Below are 25,939 nucleotides of genomic sequence, written 5' to 3' on the forward strand. Positions count from 1 at the left end.
CTGAGTTTGTGTGCCAAATTCACATTTGCACAACTACTACTTTCCAGAATGTTGATATATATATATATATATATATATATATATATGGCCAGCATAGAGTGGCATGGTGGCCAAGTGGTAAGGCGTCGGTCTCGTAAACCGAAGATCATGGGTTCAAATCCCATCCGTGCCTCTATAGGAAAGACTTCAAATTCCATTAAAATTTACATTCATTGGGGGACTTTGTAGAACAATCATGTTGTATCAATATTTGAACACAACTATTATATTATGGGGAAGTATCTCTACGATAGAGGCACTTTACATGTTTGCTGTCCTACAGTATTCCCCAACTTCTCTTTTGAGAGTATTCACTTGTTAAATTAGCTTTTGCACAACTCCCACTTTCCACAATGTTGACATTCTAAGAATGAAATAGATGTGCAAAGTCATCTGTTTTTGTTAACTGAAGCACATGGGTTCAATCCCCGTTCGACGTTTATGGTAGATAGCTGATATTATGGAAATGTACTTTCATCACAACAGTGTAAAGAAAAGGTCAATTTTCTTGATATGGCCACTGCGACCTGTATGCTCTAGTCGGCTGGCCCTCGCTACATATTCGTCGCCAGAACCACAGGTCATCTGTAAGTATATGCTAGGTAAAGCTCCGCCTTATCAAAGCACTAACAGGCAGCCTAGTCCTCCCCTCCGCGTCCAGACTGCAAATCAATCCCGCATGTGGGAAGCCGCCGCTGGCTGATCCCTCCCTGGCCTACTTAAAAAAAAAACACAATTAATCTGAATTAGGGCCAGACTAGTTCCCATCATTTTCTCACATTGCCATTGGAAGTTTGGAAGGAGGAGGGTTGGAATTGTGACATAAAAAAAAAGAAGAATCGACAGAAGAAAGTTCATTTGTAGTTCTAAACATATTTAGGGTGTTTTTTACTCACTTCTTGTCTCTCCCACGGAGTTATTCCTCTCTCCTACAGCATCCTATCACAATTACATGATCATGGCTAATTATGCAAATTAGGCGATGACGTCATGTAGCGACTTCTAGCGTCTTTTAGGACAGCCAATAGCTACTTTCCTTACTGAGGAGTTGGCAACACTGCTAACTTTAAACATCAGCTATCTGAGCAGCTAACCGATCGCTGCAGCTGTACATTGCCCATCTGTAAATAGCCCACCCAATCTACCTACCTCACCGCCAGATTGTTTTTATTTACTTTCTGCACTTTTGCACACCAGTATTTCTACTTGCACATCATCATCTGCTCATCTATCACTCCAGTGTTCATTTGCTAAATTGTGATTACTTCGCTACTATGGCCTATTTATTGCCTTTTTAATTTTTTTCCCCTTCTATTTTGTTATTGACTGTGCACTTGTTTGTTCCATGTGTAACTCTGTGTTGTTGTTTGTGTTGCACTGCTTTGCTTTATCTTGGCCAGGTCGCAGTTGTGTATGAGAACTTGTTCTTAACTGGCTTACCTGGTATAATATAGGAGAAATTTAAAAAAATAAGAAACAATTTTTTTTTTCCTAAGAAAGGGGTTGTAGCTCAGTGGTAGAGTGCATGCTTTGCATGTATGAGGTCCTGGGTTCAATGCTCAGCTTCTCCATGATTTTTTTGCAAAGACCCAACTTCTACTTCCGGAATGTTGAAATTCTAAGCAGGAAACAGAGATGTGCTAAATCATTTGGTCTAGTAATCTGAAGAACATGTGTTCAATCCCTGTCAGTACATGTATAGAACAGAAGTGGAATGGTTGCCAACTTTTATGGCATCATTTTCAAAAACTGAAGTTCATGTTTTCGATCCCTGTCCGTACCTGTTTTAAGAATTGCTGCTATCATTTCATTGTAGTTTCAATGGAGTGGTGTATATATAAAGTACATTGTATTGATATTGCGTTTTATCTGCAAATGAAATGGGATGGAAGCTCAGAGGGGGAGTGCATGCTATATATGTATGAGGTCCTTTCTCCACTGAGTTTGTGTGCCAAATTCACATTTGCACAACTACTACTTTCCAGAATGTTGATATATATATATATATATATATATATATATATATATGGCCAGCATAGAGTGGCATGGTGGCCAAGTGGTAAGGCGTCGGTCTCGTAAACCGAAGATCATGGGTTCAAATCCCATCCGTGCCTCTATAGGAAAGACTTCAAATTCCATTAAAATTTACATTCATTGGGGGACTTTGTAGAACAATCATGTTGTATCAATATTTGAACACAACTATTATATTATGGGGAAGTATCTCTACGATAGAGGCACTTTACATGTTTGCTGTCCTACAGTATTCCCCAACTTCTCTTTTGAGAGTATTCACTTGTTAAATTAGCTTTTGCACAACTCCCACTTTCCACAATGTTGACATTCTAAGAATGAAATAGATGTGCAAAGTCATCTGTTTTTGTTAACTGAAGCACATGGGTTCAATCCCTGTTCGACGTTTATGGTAGATAGCTGATATTATGGAAATGTACTTTCATCACAACAGTGTAAAGAAAAGGTCAATTTTCTTGATATGGCCACTGCGACCTGTATGCTCTAGTCGGCTGGCCCTCGCTACATATTCGTCGCCAGAACCACTGGCTATTTTGTTATTGACTGTGCGCTTGTTTGTTCCATGTGTAACTCATCGCCAGAACCACTGGCTCCAGGTCATCTGTAAGTCTATGCTAGGTAAAGCTCCGCCTTATCAAAGCATTCACAGGCGGCCTAGTCCTCGCGCAGCAGTCCCTTCCAGCTGCAGTCAGAGCAGGATATGCCCATCTGTAAATAGCCCACCCAATCTACCTACCTCATTGCCATATTGTTTTTATTTACTTTCTGCACTTTTGCACACCAGTATTTCTACTTGCACATCATAATCTGCTCATCTATCACTCCAGTGTTCATTTGCTAAATTGTGATTACTTCGCTACTATGGCCTATTTATTGCCTTTTTTTATTTTTTTCCCTTCAATTTTGTTATTGACAGGCGGCCTAGTCCTCTTGCAGCAGTCCCTTCCAGCTGCAGTCAGGGAGATGTTCACCCCTCCCCGTCCAGACTACAAATGAATCCCGCCCTGGCTTACATTGCCATTGAAAGTTTTTTCTATTGTATCTTTTTGGTCCATTTAGATTGTTAATGAATTTTTTTATTTTTTATGTTATGTTTAAAAATGTTAATGTTTTACTGTGACTTGTTGTAGGCTCCTAAGTGGTTAAAAACCAAACCAAATTAAGAAAACTAAACTGAAAAACTAAAAAATACAATTTAAAATAGAATTAAAAACTAAGTTGCTCCGCCAGAGTGTCTCTTTTGGGTCACTTTTGTTGGCCCCAAGCCAACAAAGGAGGGCTGGAATTGTGACATTAAAAAAAAGAAGAATCGACAGAAGAAAGTTAATTTGTAGTTCTAAACATATTTAGGGTTTCAAAACATTGAAGGGGATTTTACAGGGCCCTAATGGACTACAGACATTGACAGTATCCTAGCCTAAAAACAAATGCTGAATGCACTGCCTAGATTTTGTGGGAAACGCACTGTCCATTATTGGATTTGATCAGGGCATGGCAGGTAAGCACTAACAAACTGCCTTTAGTCCAATAAAAAGACACAACATTATTAGGGGGATAAATAAAAGGCAGTTGCTCCACGCATGACACAAGAGAACCCTCTGCTGGAGCAAAACGCTTACAGCACCTGGTATTCCCAGGCGGTCTCCCATCCAAGTACTAACCAGGCCCGACCGACCCTGCTTAGCTTCCGAGATCGGGCACATTTAAAAAATGTATTTTTATTATATAAAAAACACACAATATTTACAACATTCAGACAACAATAAAATATGAACAATTCACCCTTTAACAAAATCAGAAAAAGAAAAAGTAAAACAATTATCCACTAAAACCAATTAATGAATAACAAGTTTTCCATTTGATAGAATTTCAATTAAAGTACTCACCCACACAGTTTCCTCCACCGTATCTATATATTATCTCTATCTTTCTCTAAAATACTCCTAAAAAAAACTCCACACTCACAATTTCCCCTTCATAATGACCTAAATTCCTTAATCTTATTGCATATCTAGCATGACTAAGGACAAAATTCACCAAATTAAAATTTAAAACTTTACTTTTCCCATTTAAACCAAAAAGAAACAACCTCCACTCCAGTAAACATCTCTTCTCCCCAATGTTTTACTTAAAGCCCTTTTAAAAACTCGTGAAAATCTTTTAACCTACTACATTCAACAAAAAAGTGCATAAAATGTTCCGCCCCCGTACCACAAATATCACATTCTCTTTTAATATCCCTATAAATTTGATGTAAAACCACATTTGTAAAAATCCTATTATGTTTCAATTTAAAATCATTGTCTTCACATTCTATAGATTTATTTTACATTTACCTTCTTCCATATTGATTTCACATACATGTTTGCAAACACCCTAGACCACACTTTTTCCGAAGCAGTGACTTTTATCTCTTTTAAAATACATTATATCACATTCTCTTTTAATATCCCTATAAATTTGATGTAAAACCACATTTGTAAAAATCCTATTATGTTTCAATTTAAAATCATTGTCTTCACATTCTATAGATTTATTTTACATTTACCTTCTTCCATATTGATTTCACATACATGTTTGCAAACACCCTAGACCACACTTTTTCCGAAGCAGTGACTTTTATCTCTTTTAAAATACATTTTCCATAAACCATTTTAAGTTTTAAACCTGACAAATCATGTTTCTCCCCATTACTTTCATAATATAAAACCGGTAAACCCCTATCACCTATCTGCCTCATCCCAGCCCTCATAAAATATTTACAAAACAACATATTATTACACTTTATCTTTGGATTTTAAAATATCGGCTGATTTAAAATATTTTCAAAAATAGTACATTCATAATAAATCTTTGGTAAAAACTGCCCCCAAGCCTCAAACACTTCTCTATAAAACAAAGGTATATTACCTAACATTTCCTTCTTCATACTCCTCAATAAACCATTGTCCCCAATCCTCCCAACCTCCTGCAAATACTCTTAAAAAAACATTTTCCACCCATAATCCAATTCACCAAATAAATATTTCCGTACCATTTTTATTCTAATAGCTGTTTTCCTTACACTTAAATCTACAAACTTCAAACCCCCCTCCTCATAACCTGCAATCAAAGTTTTAAAGCTATTTTCACCCCCTTCCCATCCCATAAAAAAATAAACTAAAATCTTATTCATTTCAGATAAAACCCATTCTGGCATATCCAAAACGTTCATTACATAAATAAAAATTGACATCAACAATACATTTATTACAATTACTTTACAAAGACCTCCCCCTCCACATATTTACCACCTTCTTAACTTTATTTATTACACCACTCCATGTCAAATCCCTAGCTTCCATTTCCTTCACCCCTAAAAACACTCCTAACACCTTAAAATAATCTTTTACCACCTTAAAAGGAAAATTCCCCTCATTAATCTTACTCATTACTACTGACTTCTCCATGTTAACCTTTGCACCCGATGCCTGTCCATATACTTTAAAACACTCCATCACCCATTTTACACTTCCCTCATCTCTAACTGTTATAGTGGTATCATCTGCATATTGATGAATCAAACTAAAACGTCCTCGCTGAGTCTGTACACAATTTATAAGATGATCTTTTTTAAAAAATGCTGCTAAAGGTTCTACCGATAAAACAAACAATAAAGCTGATAAAGGGGACCCCTGTCTCACAGATCTCTCAAGAATAAAAGAATCAGTTAAAACCCCATTACACTTCACCCTACTTTTTGCCGCCTTATATAATACTTTTATTCATCCTATTATTCTATTACCAAAACCATATTTATCCATTACCCTAAACATAAAATCATGTTCCACCCTATCAAAAGCTTTATTTAAATCTATGCTTAAAATAATTTTATTTATCACATCTCTAATTGTATTAATTGTATCAGCAATATCTCTACCAGGCACACTATAATTATGTGTAGGTGCTATAATATAATTTAAAACTTGCTTCATTCTATTTGCCAGTATGTTAGCTAATACCTTATAATCTGAATTTAATAAAGTAATTGGCCTATTATTCTCCAGTTTCAATTTGCTCCCCTTATTTTTATATAAAATCGTTATCAGCCCTGTCACCATAGATTCTGAAACACTATTATTATCCTCCATATATTGATAAACTTCCAATAAAATAGGTGCTAAAAACATTCATATATTTTATAAAACTCTCAATTATCCCATCTACTCCAGGACTCTTATTTACTTGTAAACCCTTAATCGCATCTTTAACTTCATTCACTGTTATCTTCCCATCACACATTTCTTTATCCTCTACATCAATTTGCACATCCACACTATCCAATATCTCCTTTACACACCCCTCATCCACCTCCCCTTTCTTAAATAAATCCTTATAAAAATTCTGCACTGTTTCTAATATCTCTACATAAACATTGACAACTTCACCCTTTACATTTTCAATCTTTCTAATATACACTGCTCAAAAAAATAAAGGGAACACTAAAATAACTCATCCTAGATCTGAATTAATGAAATATTCTTATTAAATACTTTTTTCTTTACACAGTTGAATGTGCTGACAACAAAATCACACAAAAATTATCAATGGAAATCAAATTTATCAACCCATGGAGGTCTGGATTTGGATTCGCACTCAAAATTAAAGTGGAAAACCATGACCTCCCTACAACGCCTGGGCATGCTCCTGATGAGATGGCGGATGGTCTCCTGAGGGATCTCCTCCCAGACCTGGACTAAAGCATCCGCCAACTACTGGACAGTCTGTGGTGCAACGTGGCGTGGCGTTGGTTGATGGAGCGAGACATGATGTCCCAGATGTGCTCAATTGGATTCAGGTCTGGGGAACGGGCAGGCCAGTCCATAGCATCAATGCCTTCCTCTTGCAGGAACTGCTGACACACTCCAGCGACATGAGGTCTAGCATTGTCTTGCATTAGGAGGAACCCAGGGCCAACCGCACCAGCATATGGTCTCACAAGGGGTCTGAGGATCTCATCTCGGTACCTAATGGCAGTCAGGCTAACTCTGGCGAGCACATGGAGAGGCCTTCTTGCCACATCTCGCATTGATGTGCCATCCTGTATGAGCTGCACTACCTGAGCCTCTTGTGTGGGTTGTAGACTCCGTCTCATGCTACCACTAGATTGAAAGCACCGCCAGCATTCAAAAGTGACCAAAACATCATCCAGGAAGCATAGGAACTGAGAAGTGGTCTGTGGTCACCACCTGCAGAACCACTCCTTTATTGGGGGTGTCTTGCTAATTGCCTATAATTTCCAGCTGTTGTCTATTCCATTTGCACAACAGCATGTGAAATTTATTGTCAATCAGTGTTGCTGCCTAAGTTGACAGTTTGATTTCACAGAAGTGTGATTGACTTGGAGTTACATTGTGTTGTTTAAGTGTTCCCTTTATTTTTTTGAGCAGTGTATGTTCTCCTCTGTTTATTCTTCTCTAATCCAAGAAAAAACTAAGTGCATTTCTCCCCCTCCAAAAAATACTTTGCTTAACTTCTTATAATAGCCCCCTTTACACTTATCTATTTCATATTTACTAAATGTTTCTTTCAACTCTAGAAACTTTTCTATATTATAATTAAGTTCACTGTCACACTTCCCCATTTCTTCTTCCAATTTAGCTCTCAACTCATTTTATTTTATTTTCATCCTACCCCTCAGTTTCCTTCCATATCTTATACTAAAAACTTTTATTTTTTCCTTAACCTTGTCCCACCATAAACACTTATCATTCTCTTTCTGCTTGTCCTCCATTTCACATGCTATCAAAGATTTAAGTTGTTTCCCATATTCCTCATCTTCTAAATACCCTGCATTATTACACCATATTCCACCCCCTGCTCTTTCCTTATCTAAGCCCACTAAAAATGTTAAACCTGCATGATCACTAAAAGTTGTAAAAACATACATAATATCCTTCATAAAATTCCTTAAACTTTCTTCTACTAAAAGCAGATCTATCCTTGTTTGTTTCAAATCCCCTAAAACCACCTGCCTTCTAGAAAATTATATTTTGTCTGGATTTTCCTCTCCACATATCAATCATTCCTTTTTCTAACATCATCTTCTTTAAAATCCCCCAGATTCATCTCTTCTAAAAAATAGCTCCTCTTGTCATATCCAGTCTATCCATTTTAACATTAAAATCCCCAACTACAATACAGTTTCCCTCACACCATTTTCCTAATTCTAAAAATAAATCTTTGCGCTCTATTTCAGTATTAGGCGCGTAAATATTTATAATTCTAAAAACCATATTCATGTATTCAAAATCTAGAATTAAAATCCTCCCATTATTATCATTATATATGTTTCACATTCTCTACCACATCCTCAATAAAATAGCAACACCACTTGAATTCCCCCTGCCATTGCTACAAAAATAAAATCTCTCCATATTTTTTTAACTTCTAAAATACATACAATGTGTTTCTTGAAGGCATAAAATATCAGAATTCTTCAGTTTTACAATTCTTTGGAATTTTTCCATTGTTCTTAAACCATTCACATTGATTGACATAAAATTAACCATTCCAATCAATTAAAAATATCTATATTTTCTCATTATCCTCTACCTATGTCATGTTGCTTCCTTTTCTGTCCTTTTTCACCTCCACCGCCGCTTTCCTCTTCCTGTAGCCTCCCCTTGTTCTATCAATATTTTACATGTCATCTGAATCTGAAATGGACTCTAAATCCATCTCATCCAACCAACTCAAAATCTTCTTTCCTGTGCCTGTTGTGCTTCCTGTATCCATTTGTGTCTCCTGTATCGTTGTCAGCATCCCACTCCCCTCCACTTCACCTCCTTCCGAGGCACCCACATCGCTCGAGGTCCCCCCCAAAGTCTTTGAGTCCCCAGTCCTTGACTATGTGCCCAGACTGGATACACAGTCGACAAACCCTGACCTGCTTATCGTGTATTACTCGGAAATACTCTCCTCCCTCCAGTGTCTCAAATTTTGTTGAATATGGCAAAGATTGTACTGTTTCAGTGAATTTTACTTTACAGAATCTCGTCCCGTCCACAATCTCTGTACTTGGCCACCCTCCTTATTTCTGAGACAGCAGTTACACCCCAGCTACTCAGCTTATCCAGTATAACTTTGTCTTCGATGTATGCCGGAAGATTCATGAAAGATACAACTAGCTCAATGGCAATCATATCTCTCGCCATGATCCCTGTATCTGTAATCATTAAATCATCCATTAACCGATCCTTTCCTTTTCCATTTCGCATTGTAATTTCGTACTTTCTTTCTCCTTTCATTCTACATCCCACCACGTCCCCACACAGCTCTTTAATCGAACATAGTAACTCCATTGTTGTAACTTTATCTTCTCCCATCAACTCCAATGCCACCGTAAATTCTTTGCCATATTTCAGTCCTCCTTCATCTCCATGTTTCTTCCGTTGAGCATTTTCTTTGTCCTTGTCCATTCCATTAGTCATTGCCATGTTGTCCGTCATAGTAGACAAAAATGAGAACAAAAACTATCCCCCAAGCAGCAAAACTGCAAAGGGAGAAAAAAACGAAGCAAACTTAAACTTGTTCAAATGCAAAAATCTAAATTATACTTCAAAAAACGTTGAAAATAACCAAAAAAGCTCTCAAGCAAACAAACACTCACTCACGACTTAATCACCAACACCTGTCTCACTTTACAAACAGGAAGTGCTCACTCAGGCCGGTATGGCCGTAAGCAAGAAATTATCTCTTGGTGCACTATAAAGTCAAAGTGAGTCTGATTAACATGTTGCATTTTCACCATTTAGATAAGCATCTTTGTGTCACACAAAAAGTGGAAGAAATTGCATATAATGTAGCCTTCACTTTGTAGCACAGATCGTTGGATGAAATACAAATTAACCTTGCTTACTTATATCAAAGCGAGGGCACATGTTTCAGCCTTGTGGGAAAAAACAGACAAAGAGTTTTAATTTTACAAGGCAGTGATGCTGATGAAATGATGCAAGAGCACCCCCTAGTGGATCAAGCCCACTACCTCTCACACGCTAAGCAAGCACTCTTCCATTTGATCTAATTCTCCAGCCGGATGGAATTGCCACAAGGAGCAACCAAGAGTGTCCAGTCCTGTTAATACTTTGTAGCGCCACCTTTTGCTGCGATTACAGCTGTAAGTTGCTTGGGGTATGTCTCTATCAGTTTTGCACATCGAGAGACTGACATTTTTTCCCATTCCTCCTTGCAAAACAGCTCGAGCTCAGTGAGGTTGGATGGAGAGCATTTGTGAACAGCAGTTTTCAGTTCTTTCCACAGATTCTCGATTGGATTCAGGTCTGGACTTTGACTTGGCCATTCTAACACCTGGATATGTTTATTTTTGAACCATTCCATTGTAGATTTTGCTTTATGTTTTGGATCATTGTCTTGTTGGAAGACAAATCTCCGTCCCAGTCTCAGGTCTTTTGCAGACTCCATCAGGTTTTCTTCCAGAATGGTCCTGTATTTGGCTCCATCCATCTTCCCATCAATTTTAACCATCTTCCCTGTCCCTGCTGAAGAAAAGCAGGCCCAAACCATGATGCTGCCACCACTATGTTTGACAGTGGGGATGGTGTGTTCAGCTGTGTTGCTTTTACGCCAAACATAACGTTTTGCATTGTTGCCAAAAAGTTCAATTTTGGTTTCATCTGACCAGAGCACCTTCTTCCACATGTTTGGTGTGTCTCCCAGGTGGCTTGTGGCAAACTTTAAACGACACTTTTTATGGATATCTTTAAGAAATGGCTTTCTTCTTGCCACTCTTCCATAAAGGCCAGATTTGTGCAATATACGACTGATTGTTGTCCTATGGACAGAGTCTCCCACCTCAGCTGTAGATCTCTGCAGTTCATCCAGAGTGATCATGGGCCTCTTGGCTGCATCTCTGGTCAGTCTTCTCCTTGTATGAGCTGAAAGTTTAGAGGGACGGCCAAGTCTTGGTAGATTTGCAGTGGTCTGATACTCCTTCCATTTCAATATTATCGCTTGCACAGTGCTCCTTGGGATGTTTAAAGCTTGGGAAATCTTTTTGTATCCAAATCCGGCTTTAAACTTCTTCACAACAGTATCTCGCACCTGCCTGGTGTGTTCCTTGTTCTTCATGATGCTCTCTGCGCTTTTAACGGACCTCTGAGACTATCACAGTGCAGGTGCATTTATACAGAGACTTGATTACACACAGGTAGATTGTATTTATCATCATTAGTCATTTAGGTCAACATTGGATCATTCAGAGATCCTCACTGAACTTCTGGAGAGAATTTGCTGCACTGAAAGTAAAAGGGGCTGAATAATTTTGCACGCCCAATTTTTCAGTTTTTGATCTGTTAAAAAAGTTTGAAATATCCAATAAATGTCGTTCCACTTCATGATTGTGTCCCACTTGTTGTTGATTCTTCACAAAAAAATACAGTTTTATATCTTTATGTTTGAAGCCTGAAATGTGGCAAAAGGTCGCAAAGTTCAAGGGGGCCGAATACTTTCGCAAGGCACTGTATATGAAAATAACATCCTGAAGATTGATTCTCTACTTAGTTCGACCAGTTTATTCAACCTGGAATATATATTTTAGAAGTTTTCATCCGAGTTCTCCTGGACCAGCATCAGCTTTTGGGCACGTGAGCTGAAAGTGCTAGCAAATGCAGCTAATTGGACACTAGTATTGGACATTATGGAACAAAACAACGATTTATTGTGGAACTAGGACTCCTTGCACTGTATTCTGATGAAAGATCATCAAAGGTAAGGGAATATTTATGATGTAATTTCGTATTTCTGTTGACTCCAACATGGCGGAGAAATATATTTACGTCTGAGCGCTGTCTCAGAATATTGCATGGTAGGCTTTTTTCGTAACGTTTTTTAAAAATCTGACACAGCGGTTGCATTAAGAACCATCTTTAATTATATGTAGAACATGCATCTTTAGTCAAAGTTTATGATGAGTATTTCTGTTATCTGGCGTAGCTTTCTATAATTCCTCCGGATATTTGAGGCATTTCTGAACATGGCGTCAATGTAAACCGAGATTTGTGGATATAAATATGCATATTATCGAACAAAACATAAATGTATTGTGTAACATGTCATATGAGTGTCATCTGATGAAGATTTTCAAAAGGTTAGTGATTCATTTTATCTCTAATCCTGCTTTTGTGACTATCTTTGGCTGGGAAAAATGGCTGTTTTTTTATTTATTTGGTTATTTGGTATATGTTGTGTTTTCGCTGTAAAACATTTTAAAAATCGGACATGGGTAGATGAACAAGATGTTTATCTTTCATTTGCTGTATTGGACTTGTATGAAAGTTAAATATTTCTAAAGAATATTTTTGAATTCCCTGCGCCACCTTTTCAGCTGAATGGGGGGGGGGGGGGGGGGGGGGGGGGGAGTTCCCCTAGGGGATCGCCTTGCCATAGACTGGTGATTTTATCAGTGTGAATCAGATCGAAATTATGTTATTGACATCGAATTGTTTAATATACTCATTTGTAGTGTTGTATAGGTCTATGAATTGGGTTGTTATTATACAAATTATGTTCTGGCCTGCCGACTATTAGCTCAGAAAAAATTTGGCCCGAGGCCAAACCTAGTTGCCGACCCCTGATCTAATGCATTGTTTACATCTGGTGGCCTACTGTATACAGGAATTCATTGGCACAAAACTTGTCGTCCTTAGCAGACACAAAAATAAAAACATTAGTAGTTATTGCATTGTGCTAGTCAATTATTACAGAGAACAATCACTTTATGGAGCCCCTGTCCTGCTATCAGCCTGTGATGTGTGTGTTGTAAAGTGCCTTGCTGATGGGCACAACGGCAATAGGTAGTATACGGGGATATTGAAGCCCGGTGGGTTACCGGCTTCAATGTCCCTGTGTCCTACCTACTGCTGTTTTGCCTTTGAGCAAGGGACTTCACCCCTAAGTGCTCCAGGTGCTCTGCTCTGCCACAGCCCGTGCTGCTCCCAGCCTGTGACCAACAGGCAAAATAGTTACAGACATCTACGCACTATGAGACTGTTTTTGTAGAAACTGACACACCCCTGGATGCTGACACATAATCAACATTTTTAAAACACTGAAAAATCCCCTCAAATCAACTCAGGGTTTGGCCAAAAATGTGATCTAATGCATTGTATACATCTGGGGACTTACTGTAAAAGAAAGCTTACAGGAAATGCCATAGGTGTAACATTTAGTTTTGAACATCCTATTCTGGTCAGATGCAGGACTGAACTTTTCAGGAGAAGCGCAATACTCTCATTAGTTGGGCTACCTAAATGAGCCCACAAGAGCCTAACTACTGAGTTCTTATTGCTAATGTTTTTATTTAATATATTTGAATGTATTGTATATTTAGTATGCAACAAGTGCACTGCATTCCAGTGCAATTGATGTTAGACTATAAATGTGTATTTGTTAAAGTGAAATAGTAAATGTGAAAATAGAAACTCATATTGATCTATGACTTTAGTAAAGTTCTTACCATAGGTTTTGGGCTGGACGACACATCAGCTTTGATGACCTGAAATAAGTGAACCAAGACAACAATTAGACATCAATTACATCTTGGTAGTTAAGAGACACTGTCTGCATTACAACATATTGCATGACAGGGTAGTGAATTGCTCATCATCCTGGCTCTTCCAAGATGGGTGGTAATTTCATCTAGCATCTTAAAAAAAAAAGTTCCTCACCTGTGTTGTCCATGGCCAGTCAGAATCACCGTAACTATAAGTCAACTCTTCGCCAACTACAATATCTCGAGTCGCGAAGAGGCACAAGTGTGGCTCATCGTTTGCTTGTATGGCCTTCATTTTGAGATTGTGTCTTTTGTGATCATCATTAACGAGTCTCCCAAGGGAGGAGTCCTCTTCAGATGCATCAATGCTGCATAGAAACATAACATGTCACAGTTTAATGAAGATATTGCAGCACAGGGTTTATATTTCAGAAAAGGGACAGAAAAGTCCCAAGCATTTACATCTGCTAACCATGTGTATGTGACAAATAAATGTTGATTTGATTTGAAAGTCCCTAACGCGTTGTTTAAAAAAGGAGTGCAGATGCTCTGATAGCGAACCAGTTGGTTTGAAGACTAATATTTTTCCTCACTGTTTAGGTCAGGGACAAGGTCAAATTAGGATCTTGGCCTGAGACAGACCTACAGTGCATACTGTGCCACCAACCATTAAAATGTCTGTCTCCATTTGAATGTTGTTGCTTTTTTATGATCTCAAAAGGTAGTAATGTGTTTATTTTGTTCTCATCAATCCTACTTACCACCATGTTCTTCCTTTCCATTGAAAATAAACACCTTTTCAGAATGATTGTACTGATTAGCTCGTACCTCGCTCTCCTGTTGTGTAAGCAATTCACCTCGGTACTCCACAACAAAGTCTCCTTTGGATATGAATTCAGTGGCAAAAACTCCTCGTCCTTAGCAGACAAAAAATACAAACATTAGGAGATATTGCATTATGCTTGTCAATTATTACAGAGAATAATCCACTCTGGTCACATGATCACCCCATTCAACTTGCCAAGCTTCTCCAAAAACAACTGCTCCTATAAAGTGACCTCACACTGTCTAAAAGTGATCCCACACATATCACCGCTAATCAAAATGAGGTGCAGGTGTGCAGCAGGGGGTTTGGGGGGGGGAGGGGGGAGATGCACTGATCTGTCTGTTTCAAGAGGCTAGATTCAGTTGTCACTCTTACTTTGTCTTCTAAACCAATGATTCGTTTTCAAGGTGGGCCTTCTCGGGTGGAAGGAGATTTCAAATGGAGCATCATGTGACTGTAGTGAACCTTTAAGAATCATATGACCATAATACAAAGACATGGCAAACTATTCCTTTAAACCTTTTTCCTGGGTGACTGTGCCCATATATCCCAATTCACTGTTTCCCACTAACCTCTAAAATATACATCTGATTCATAGCTGTCATATTTAGGACTGTCAGAAATATATTCAATATTCACCTTACCTTTAAAGATATTGATAAAACACTGGTAAAGTACTGGCTTATCAATGTTTGATCTTATGTGATGCTCTGCATCCTCCATGGGCCGGAGTAGTCTGGAAGATCTCTCCATCAGGCCAACTCAAATCTATCCTTAATCTGTGGAATAAAGCAGACATTATAAACTGGGTAGTTTGGGTCCTGGATGTTGATTGGCTGAAACTCTGGTATATTTAAGCAATAAGGCACCTCGGGGGTTTGTGGTATATGGCCAATATACCACGGCTAAGGGCTGTAACCAGGCACTCCGCGTTGCCTCTTGCATAAGAACAGTCCCCAGCCGTTCCTTACTGTATGAATATACTTTTGTACAATTTTTTTTTTTTACTTGTGCATAAGGAACATGATTTGTCCATTTGCAATATGATTTCATAGGAAGTCAAAAGTCAGAGTCAAAAGTCACTTTTTTGGGGCCAAATGCCATAAGAAATTTGACATGCTCAAAAATCCTGCAGAAATGCAAAATTGACTGGCCTGATGAACTCGGGATGGCTGGGCAGTAATTGTGGTTCCTTTCCATCACTCGTTGTGTTGATTTCATCATGTCCATTTGGTGATGTTTTTTCACTATAGAATCATATTGCAAATGCACGTGCATTTGCAATATGTTTCAATGGGCATGTACCATCACGAATTTGGCATGCTCAAAAATCCTGCAGAAATGCAAAATTGACTGGCCTGATGAACACAGGAAGACCGGGCATTGATAGTGGGTCTTCTCCATCGCTCGTTGTGTTGATTTCATTATGTCCATTTGTTTATGTTTTCTCACTTTTGCAAAGTCACTGTGCATTTGCAATATGGTTCAATGGGCTGCAGGAATGCGAAATTGACTGGCCCGATGAACTCGGGATGGCTGGGCAGTGGTTCTGGTTCCTCTCAATCGCTCGTTAGGGTTGATTTCAGAATGTCACTTTGGTGATGGTACCTCACTGTTTAACTTCTTCGATATAGGGGGCACTCTTTTAATTTTTGGATAAAAAAACGTTCCCGTTTTAAACAAGATATTTTGTCACGAAAAGATGCTCGACTATGCATATAATGGACAGCGTTGGAAAGAAAACACTCTGACGTTTCCAAAACTGCAAAGATATTATCTGTGAGTGCCACAGAACTGATGCTACAGGCGAAACCAAGATGAAATTTCAAACAGGAAATGCCCCAGATTTTGAAGGCGCTGTGTTCCAATGTCTCCTTATATGGCTGTGAATGCGCAAGGAATGAGCCTACACTTTCTGTCGTTTCCCCAAGGTGTCTGCAGCATTGTGACGTATTTGTAGGAATATCATTGGAAGATTGACCATAAGAGACTACATTTACCAGGTGCTCGCTAGGTGTCCTCCGTTGCAATTATTGCGTAATCTCCAGCTACGTGCATTTTTCCATTTGCTTCGGAGGAGAAACCCAACTGCCAAGAATGACTTATCATCGAATAGATATGTGAAAAACACCTTGAGGATTGATTCTAAACAACGTTTGCCATGTTTCTGTCGATATTATGGAGTTAATTTTGAAAAAAGTTTGGCGTTGTAATGACTGAATTTTCGGGGGGTTCTCTTAGCCAAACGTGATGAACAAAACGGACCGATTTCTTCTACACAAATAATCTCTTTGGAAAAACTGAACATTTGCTATCTAACTGAGAGTCTCCTCATTGAAAACATCCGAAGTTCTTCAAAGGTAAATTATTTTATTTGAATGCTTTTCTTGTTTTTGTGAAAATGTTGCCTGCTGAATGCTAGGCTTAAACATATTGCAAGTGGACAAGAGTCACCAGCAAGTCACCGTCCATCAGTCAATTAGATATCATTCTGACACCAAACTGATACAAACTGACACCAAACCCACTTTTTCCAACTCGTTTAGTAGTCAACTATCACATACTACAGAGATGGCCCAAAATTCACAACGCATTCTATTCAAACCATAATAAAAACGTAAAACACGTAGTTACGTTCCAGCTGCGGGTCCAGTTCAGATGTCATGTGTAGGCCTAGCTGAGGCGACCCCGAATCCCGAGTTTCGTCTGGATAGGTCCTTTGGTGCCCGAGTAAAACCCTAATTGGTGCTGAAAATCCACTTTTTTCCATGCCTTGCTATGGGATCCTTGAATGAGCTATCGGACAGAAACGTTGGTGTCCGTCTCTATGGGCCGAGCCGGTTTCAATGCACCTAGTCTTGTGTCTCTCAGACTTTTCTAAATGTCGTCATTTTCGTAATGGTCAAAATGAATTGAAGTCATTGCAAATGTACGAGGCTGTTTCTCGGTCTGAGAAGCTTCTAGAGCCACCTAACTCACCACGCACTATCGACCTGAGGTCTAGAACAGGTTTCTAAAGTTTCGGAACTCTAGGTCTGACGGTTCTTTTTTAGCTCGAACAAAGCTAACTATTGCAGGCACTGTCTGTCTCTACGCACCCCAAAACGTCCCTCCTTCCAAGTTGTGTGTCTGTGTGATTTAGTTTTCCTTTGAAATTTTATGGGAAAAATGACTGATTTACAATTCATGGGGGTTGCCTAATCACACATATAAAGTTTTGGACAGATCTGACTTTTTTAACCCTTCGAAACAGCCCCTGTGACACCAATTATGGCACTTCCGGTTGGCACAGGAAGCTATAAATCAACACATACCCTCATTGGGGTATGCTTTTACAGAATCCTGAGTTTTAAGTCCTTACGTGATTCACACAGGGTTGAATGCACTATTTCTATCAAACTGCAGGTAAGGTATGGATATACACTTTTAGGGTGATTTTAACCACTTCCGGTTGGTCCAGGAAGCTTAGAATCAACACAGGTAGACCTCATAGTGTCCTGATGGACTGTCATCGAAGACAGGTTCATAAGGCATTCATAACCCACATAGGCTTCAGGTTGACTTTAGAGGAGCAGGCAATGTATTCCTATGGGGAGTGATGTCATTGTAATCTGTGAGATCAAAAACCCCTGTTTTACTGCTATGGGTTAATGCCACATGGTCAAGGTTAGGCTTGCACAGATCGGGAGGACCTCAGGAATGTACCTGAGGTCGAATTGTGCTTCTCACCCTAACGGTTGTCTCACTGTCACCCAAAAGCAAATTACATTTAGTGCCAGGCTTCATTTTGGGCCTACTTTTTCTCATGGTCGCTGTGCTAAGACCGAGCGAGCTATGGTCAAGCGGGGCGTCTCGTTGAACTCGGCACGGCCTAGAGATTATGGATATGCCATTGCAGACTCTGTGTCTTTAAGCACCGCACTGTGTCACTCCATCCTTGCTGTGTGTGTGTGTGTGTGTATGTGAGAGAGCTTTTCTTTGACATCTCTTTAGAGAAAGACCGATTTACAGTTCATGAGGTTTGCCTAATCACACATATGAAGTTTTGGAAAGATGGGACTTTTTAACCCTTCGAAACAGACACTGTGACCCAATTAAAGGCACTTCCGGTTGGCACGGGAAGCTATAGGTAAACACATATCTTGCTCGTTGAACTCGGCACGGCCTAGGGATTATGGTAATGTCATTGCCTGCTCTCTGTCTTTAAGCACCGCACTTTGTCACTCCATCCTTCCTGTGTGTGTGTGAGGGAGCTTTTCTTTGAGATCTGTTGGGAGAAATGACTGATTTACAGTTCAGGAGGGTTACCTAGTCACACATATGAAGTTTTGGAGAGATGTGACTTTTCTAACCCTTCAAAACAGACAGTGTGACCCAATTAAAGGCACTTCCGGTTGGCACAGGTAGCTATAGGTAAACACATGTCTTGACTGAGGTAGCCTCTTACAGAATCCTGAGTTTTAAGTCTTTAAGTTAAGAATTGACTGATCTACACAGGGTTGAATGCAGTGATTTTCATAATGACAGGTTATGTGTTTAAAAACACTTTTAGGGTGATTCAGTTCTCTCACTGTCACCCAAAAGCAAATGACATTTAGGGCTAGGCTTCATTTTGGGCCTACTTTTTCTCATGGTCACTGCGCTTAGACCGAGCGAGCTACGGTCAAGCGGGATATCTCGTTGAACTCCGCACGGCCTAGAGATTACGGTGATGCCATTTGTTATTTTTTTGTGTTTATTTCAGCCTGTGTAAGTTTCTAGTTCAAATTGTGCTTCCTGAACAGCAGTAGTACAGTCTACAGCAGGACTTTATTGTTAATTTCACTTTTGTTTATTATCTACTTAATTTGCTTTGCCAATGTAAACATGATTCCCATGCCAATAATGCCTAAATATTTTTTCCTACCTTCACAGACAACAACACAAGACAGTGAATGTTTAACACTTACAAATTAAGAGACTAACTAAATATAAACCTTAAAGAAAGCACAACACAAAAAATTACTCAACTAGTTATTTAATAAAACAGAACAAACCTTTACATTATAAAGAATCACACCAAAATAGAACATTTAACAGACAGTTAGACTAAATTACACACATTTTACACTTCTAAAATTTAAACAAGCACACCAAAATTGAAAATCAAACCAAACAAAATCAGAACAGTGTAAATGTGAGAGTCTATAACAATCTATATGACTATTTGGAAGAGGAAGTCTTGTTGTAGGTCGGCTCCCCTTCCTTCGAGCTGCATCAGGGGTCCCCTCCTCTCTTTTGCACCTTCTCCTGCAGCTTTAACCTCCTTGAGGCAATGGCATTTTTTAGTTGCATCCCTTTTGATGTGACAATGGGGGAATGGTGGGGCGACTTGAGCTTCACTTTGAGGGGTGAGACTAGCATGGGGCTGATGGCGACCACCGTGCGGCGCTTGCAGATGCTCCGCTTCCTCTTTGGGGTAAGTTCCATCTCCACCTGAGGATTGGTCACCTTGGAGGGTGTCTCCTGACAGAGCAAACACAAGAAATTAGATATATCTCAGAATTCACACTTGACTGTTACATAGTTTACAAGTACATTTTGATAATCGAATGTGTCCTGTCAGAATAGCTGATCTTACTGGAGGTTGTCTGGCCATCTGTTCCTCATCTTCATCCTCTTCCGAGTCCCCGGCGGACGTGCCAGACTCCTGGTACATAACCTTGGTCTCTTCAGGGGTGGTGCTCCCGTCGGAGAGGGAGGCATCCTCTCTCACCTTCTGCTTTCTTTCTCCTGAGGTGGAGGGCTGGTTCTCTGCGATGACGGTGTTATCTTCCCCCTTCAGTGCAGCCTCAAAGAGTGCCCTGGTTTCATTTGCATGGGTTGGATTTAAATTCATGGCATAATATTTGTCTGCCATCTGGATGTTGTGGCACATGAAGTTGGCCACCCTTTCCCTGTCAACCTTTGGGAGCATGTTTTTTTTACCTGTAAGACACACACACACACACAAATATGATATTATTGATATTACTTCAGACAACAATAGAATAGGATCTTACAATAATTAGATTCCTATCTAATCTGACCTACATGAGTGACAATGGAGGTCCTCAGGTCAGTGAACGAAGGACATTCGGGCAGACCCATCTCCTTCCACACCTCCCTCAGGTAGGCAGGCAGGTTCTTCATCTGAGTGTTTGTGGAATTGAAAAAGAAGTGCTGGGCCTTCTTTCCCCCTAAGAGACAGTGCTTGAATTTGAGGAAGTCGGAAAACCAACTGTACTACTCCTTTGTCAGCGACATCTGGACCATACCGTACTCCCGATTTGTTTTGTGTTCCCCCACCTAATAGAAATTGAACAGAGAAAAAACACAAAAAAACACATTACACTCCTGCGACTGCAATTGTTTCCAAAGATAACCAACCAAGCAAACAAACAAATAAACACAGCCAGCTGTATTTCATAGACTTACATTGATCAGATACACCCCAGACTGGTCACATTTTGCCTCCTCCACCTCTTTCATCAACATGTTTTTATATAGGCCTGGTCTGTGGCCGTATATGGATGTAAAGTAGGCACACAGGTACCCATAAAACCGGTACTGATTCCTCTGTGTCCTTGTTTCTTCCAATGTTTCTGTGAACATGAAAATAAAAAAGGCAGCTTCATAATCCCACTCCATAATGCATTCTATACATCTCTGACGTCTAAAAGTGTGTAAAAACAGTGACTTCACAGATTGAGAAAAACTTACTCTGTCACGTTCTGACCTCTATTTCCTTTGTGTTGTATTTATTTAGTATGGTCAGGGCGTGAGTTGGGTGGGCAGTCTGTGTTTGTTTTTCTATGTTGTGGGGCAGTTCTATGTTTTCGGCCTAGTATGGTTCTCAATCAGAGGCAGGTGTCATTAGTTGTCTCTGATTGAGAATCATACTTAGCCTGGGTTTCACTGTGTTTGTGGGTGATTGTTCCTGTCTTTGTGTTTGCACCAGATCGGGCTGTTTTGAGTTCTCACGTTTCTTGTTTTCGTTAGTTTGTTCATGTATAGTGTCTTCATTAAAATACAATGAACAACCACCACGCTGCGTTTTGGTCCGCCTCTACTTCACAACAAGAGAACCGTTACATACTCAGCACTTGAGGGATTTTTGCCTTGGCAAGAGACTGGCACTCCAGCAGGCTCTTTTTGGACACCACCTTGCCTTCCTTGCTGTCCTTCACCTTTACCTGGTGAAGGGAAACTGGTCGTCTCATGGACTTGCTAATGCCCTTCATCAACCGGTTGATCCCCTCCATTGGTTCACGGTCAGCCGGCAGCCAGGTGGAGGGGTCTCCTCAGAATATTTAAGAAATGCACCAATAGTCAAGGTGTAGTGGTTGACTGTGGTGATTGCCTTGTTCTTCTGGAGGAATTGAACCCATCTAAAAACACACACACACAAATCATACAATCAAATACTGTATTGTTGGTTAATGCTTGTGAGGCTAGAGATAAAAAATAATTCTGCTTACTTCCTTATTTTGTCATGGTCTGTCAGGAAAATGAGAGAGGACTGGTAGGTCTCATTCTTCGCCATGTAGTTTAAAAATTGCGTCACCCTCTTGACCTTTGAGGCACAATTTTCACTCAGCTTATAATTTGGATTAGGGCCCTCACAGGTCTTCCTGAATCCCTCGATAAACACACCTAATCAAAAAAACATAATATTTTAGACTATAATTACAATCTCATGAGGCTACTGTCACGAACCGGCTCAAAGCCCGTAACAAAGGGAGACAACGTGGAGATAAGGAGTAACAAAATATATTTATTAACTAAAGCAACTAAGGAAAATATACAATGGTGTGTGTAATCAGTAATCAGTAGTGTAAGTGAGTGTTTTGCATGCATGAATGTGATAATGCAGGGTGTTGAAAGGTGTCAAAGCAAACAAACAGAAAGTCAACAAGAACCACAACACAATCTACAAATGTCTGCATGGAGAGAGTCTCCTCCATGAATGGGGAAGGGGTGTATTTATCCTGGGAAACACCTGGGCCCAGGTGTTTCCCATGTAGCTGACGACCCTCTCAACTCCGCCCACCGGCATCCTAATAAGAAAGGAAACAAGAACAAAGACAAAATACGGCAGACAGAGTGGGAGGGTCGTCACATTCCCCCCCATAAAACCGGGGACCAACAAGGACCCCGGAACAACATACCAGCCCCTGCAGTCCCAAATTGGTGAGGGGTTATGTGTTCACACTTACAATTTTGCCCCAGCCAACCTCCTCCCCAAACCTCAGCAACCTTTGCGCATAGGAAGCAATATTTAAGAGGAAAGAAGAACACAAGACCAGGAGGGAACAGACAGGAAAGATAGAACATGACAACCCCAACCAATGGTCAGTCACGTAAACATTCAGGAACATGGCACAAAAGACCACAACAGCTACAAACTCCAACGAAAAGAACATCAGGGTCCTTCTTAATTTTTTACAACTCCCAACGATTCCTAGTCACTTCCAACGATTCATAGTCACTTCCAACAATTCATAGTCACTTCCAACGAAACAGAATTTCACTAATTTCAATCATTTAACCTTGTAGTGTTCAGCGATCTTCAACAGCTGTTCTTTAGTACCTAATTCTAACAGTTCCTCTGATGAAAGCGAATGAACTTGTCTACATGAGACACCATAGTCATAAGTAAATAATCTTGCTCAACCCCTCTGCTGAGCACATCAGACCACAACCAGAGAAATGACAATCACCCTGAGCACCACAGAAGAGAGATGAGATACGGAGCTTCCCCAAAACCTACAATAACTCAACCCTAGTCTTCATGCAGATTTGCGGTGGGTATTTACGCACTGTAGCCCGCTGGCAAGGAAATAGAACTCCCCAGCATGCTGGCAAATTCCACCAAGCCACGGATGTGCCCCCGAGACAACTGCTCAGTCCACAGACACCACACAAAAATAACAAACATTTAACCATGCCCAACATGTCCAAAATTGAAACACGTCGCTAAGCCTATCAGGGGAAAAGGCTATAGCTCCAGGTAGCAAGTTCCACTACCCTACACAAATCTCCTACCGAGGTACACAGCCGATTTACTCACCTCCTCAGACTGATGTCCCAACAGAAAGTAGAACAAACGTTTCCAGGCTAGGCAGGGCCTGGAAACTAACCATTATACTCTCTCCAACGCAGCACACAATCCAAACAAAGGCAACCAATACTGGGCCTATTAAACTCAACCACAATATGCAAACCAAACACGTACCTCCACAGTCTTCCAAACCAATAGTTCAAATATCCCGGATGAGCTCCCACTTGTCACGAACCGGCTCAAAGCCCGTAACAAAGGGAGACAACGTGGAGATAAGGAGTAACAAAATATATTTATTAACTAAAGCAACTAAGGAAAATATACAATGATGTGTGTAATCAGTAATCTGTAGCGTAAGTGAGTGTTTTGTATGCATGAATGTGATAATGCAGGGTGTTGAAAGGTGTCAAAGCAAACAAACAGAAAGTCAACAAGAACCACAACACAATCTACAAATGTCTGCATGGAGAGAGTCTCCTCCAAGAATGGGGAAGGGGTGTATTTATCCTGGGAAACACCTGGGCCCAGGTGTTTCCCATGTAGCTGACGACCCTCTCAACTCCGCCCACCGGCATCCTAATAAGGAAGGAAACAAGAACAAAGACAAAATACGGCAGACAGAGTGGGAGGGTCGTCACACTACATGAATCAGTCAGGAGGTTTATCATATCCTTTTCAAACACAAACTCTTGTAACTATTTGAAGAAACAGTACTTACTCATAGCAGAGCCCGGGAAGATGAGTTTGCAGCTAGATCCGGACACTGTAGGCTCCTCTCTCTGGTCCCCTGAACCTGTAGCTTGGTCCTGCTCCTCTTGCTTTGTGTCTGACTCTGCCTGAAAGTTGAGGGCCTTCACCATGCCAATCCCCATCTGCCTTTTCAGCAGCTGGTACTTCTTCCTCACCCTTTGCAGATCAGAGATCAACTTCAGGTTGTCCTCTTTAATGGATTTGTTGGTCTCACTTCTTGTATGCAGTGCCTCATCCCTCTCTTGCACAGCTTTTTTCAGTCTCAGGATTGGTGCATGGCAGTGGCAGGAATCCTCTTTGCAGTCCACTTCCTCTTCTGCTTCTGTAGGTGAACATAACATTTCCTCCTCCTCCTCTTCTTTCCTTACAGTCTCCACAATATCGAAATCTGTCGCCATAGGGATGGCAGGGGTCGATGCCCTCAACACCGCCAGCCTCTCCATCGTCAGCCGTCTCCTAAGGTCCTCTAAAACCTGTCTCCTCTGTGCTCTGTTGAGCTCTGAGTGGGAGTCTATATGCCGGTCTAGTCTGCTAAGATGTGTGGAGCATCCTGACACTGGACACCGCACCTGCCTGACATTAACGCGGCCCGACTGCCACTTACAGAGGAGTACCCTCTCCGCACTGTTCCTCACATGGTGTACATACCTAAGGTGCTGACTGAAGCCAATCACACCCTTATAGCATATTGGACATGAGCGCACTGGAGCCATCTATACTATTCTATACTATTCTATTCTATTGAAAAGGGAAATAATAGTAAATAAAAAAACTTAACACAATCCCTTAAGCAATAAAGAAAGTACAGTGCTTCTGGCTGCTTAATTGATACTCATAAATATATATGAAACCACTCCTCACCACTCTAGAATGCTCATCTCCTTGTCAGCTCAAAGTGAAATGCAGCCTATTAGAAACAAATCACTCTTCTCATTTTAAACACTCCCCAAACTCCTCCCTCTCTCTCTGTCAGCATATGATCAAACTCTGTGTTTTTCCATTTGAGAATGCTCAGGATGAGGCCCCTACTCTGCTTGTAGTCAAATACATTCTATTATAGAAAATACTCCCCAAACTACTATTTTGTCATCTCATAGTCAAATTCTCTATTTTCCCATTAAAAACAATCACATTGATGAGACTACTTTTTTAAAATGGCCCCTATGCTCAGACCAAGTGAGCTACATGAGATTACTTTTTTGCACGGTCCCTGCGGTCAGACCGGTCTGAGTGAGCTACATGATACAACTTTTTTTGCATGGTCCCTGCAGTCACCGGTCAGACCGAGTGAGCTACATGAGATTACTTTTTACGCAGACAAAGCCTGCTACATGAGACTACTTTTTTGCATGGTCACTGTGGTCAGACCAAGTGAGCTACGGTCAAGTGGGGTGTCTTGTTGAACTCGGCACAGGCTAAAGATAATGGTAATGCCATTGCAGGCTCTGTGTGTCTTTAAGCACCGCACTGTGTCACTCCATCCTTGCTGTGTGTGTGTGTGTGTGTGTGTATGTGAGAGAGCTTTTCTTTGACATCTCTTTAGAGAAAGACCGATTTACAGTTCATGAGGGTTGCCTAATCACACATGTGAAGTTTTGGAAAGATGTGACTTTTTAACCCTTCGAAACAGACACTGTGACCCAATTAAAGGCACTTC

The 25,939-nt window shown here is 40.3% G+C and overlaps 3 non-coding genes across 3 annotated transcripts; all 3 read left to right on the forward strand.

Annotated features, from left to right (window-relative positions):
• Positions 1–100: 100 nt before the first annotated feature.
• Positions 101–172, forward strand: trnat-cgu. The gene has a single exon. It is a non-coding gene; the product is annotated as a tRNA-Thr (tRNA).
• A 1,366-nt stretch (positions 173–1,538) lies between these two features.
• Positions 1,539–1,610, forward strand: trnaa-ugc. Its single transcript has one exon. It is a non-coding gene; the product is annotated as a tRNA-Ala (tRNA).
• Positions 1,611–2,081: 471 nt separating this feature from the next.
• On the forward strand, positions 2,082–2,153 carry trnat-cgu. Its single transcript has one exon. It is a non-coding gene; the product is annotated as a tRNA-Thr (tRNA).
• Positions 2,154–25,939: the final 23,786 nt, after the last annotated feature.

The sequence above is a fragment of the Oncorhynchus mykiss genome, chromosome 22 (genome assembly GCF_013265735.2).
Source record: "Oncorhynchus mykiss isolate Arlee chromosome 22, USDA_OmykA_1.1, whole genome shotgun sequence".
Classification (NCBI taxonomy): domain Eukaryota; kingdom Metazoa; phylum Chordata; class Actinopteri; order Salmoniformes; family Salmonidae; genus Oncorhynchus; species Oncorhynchus mykiss.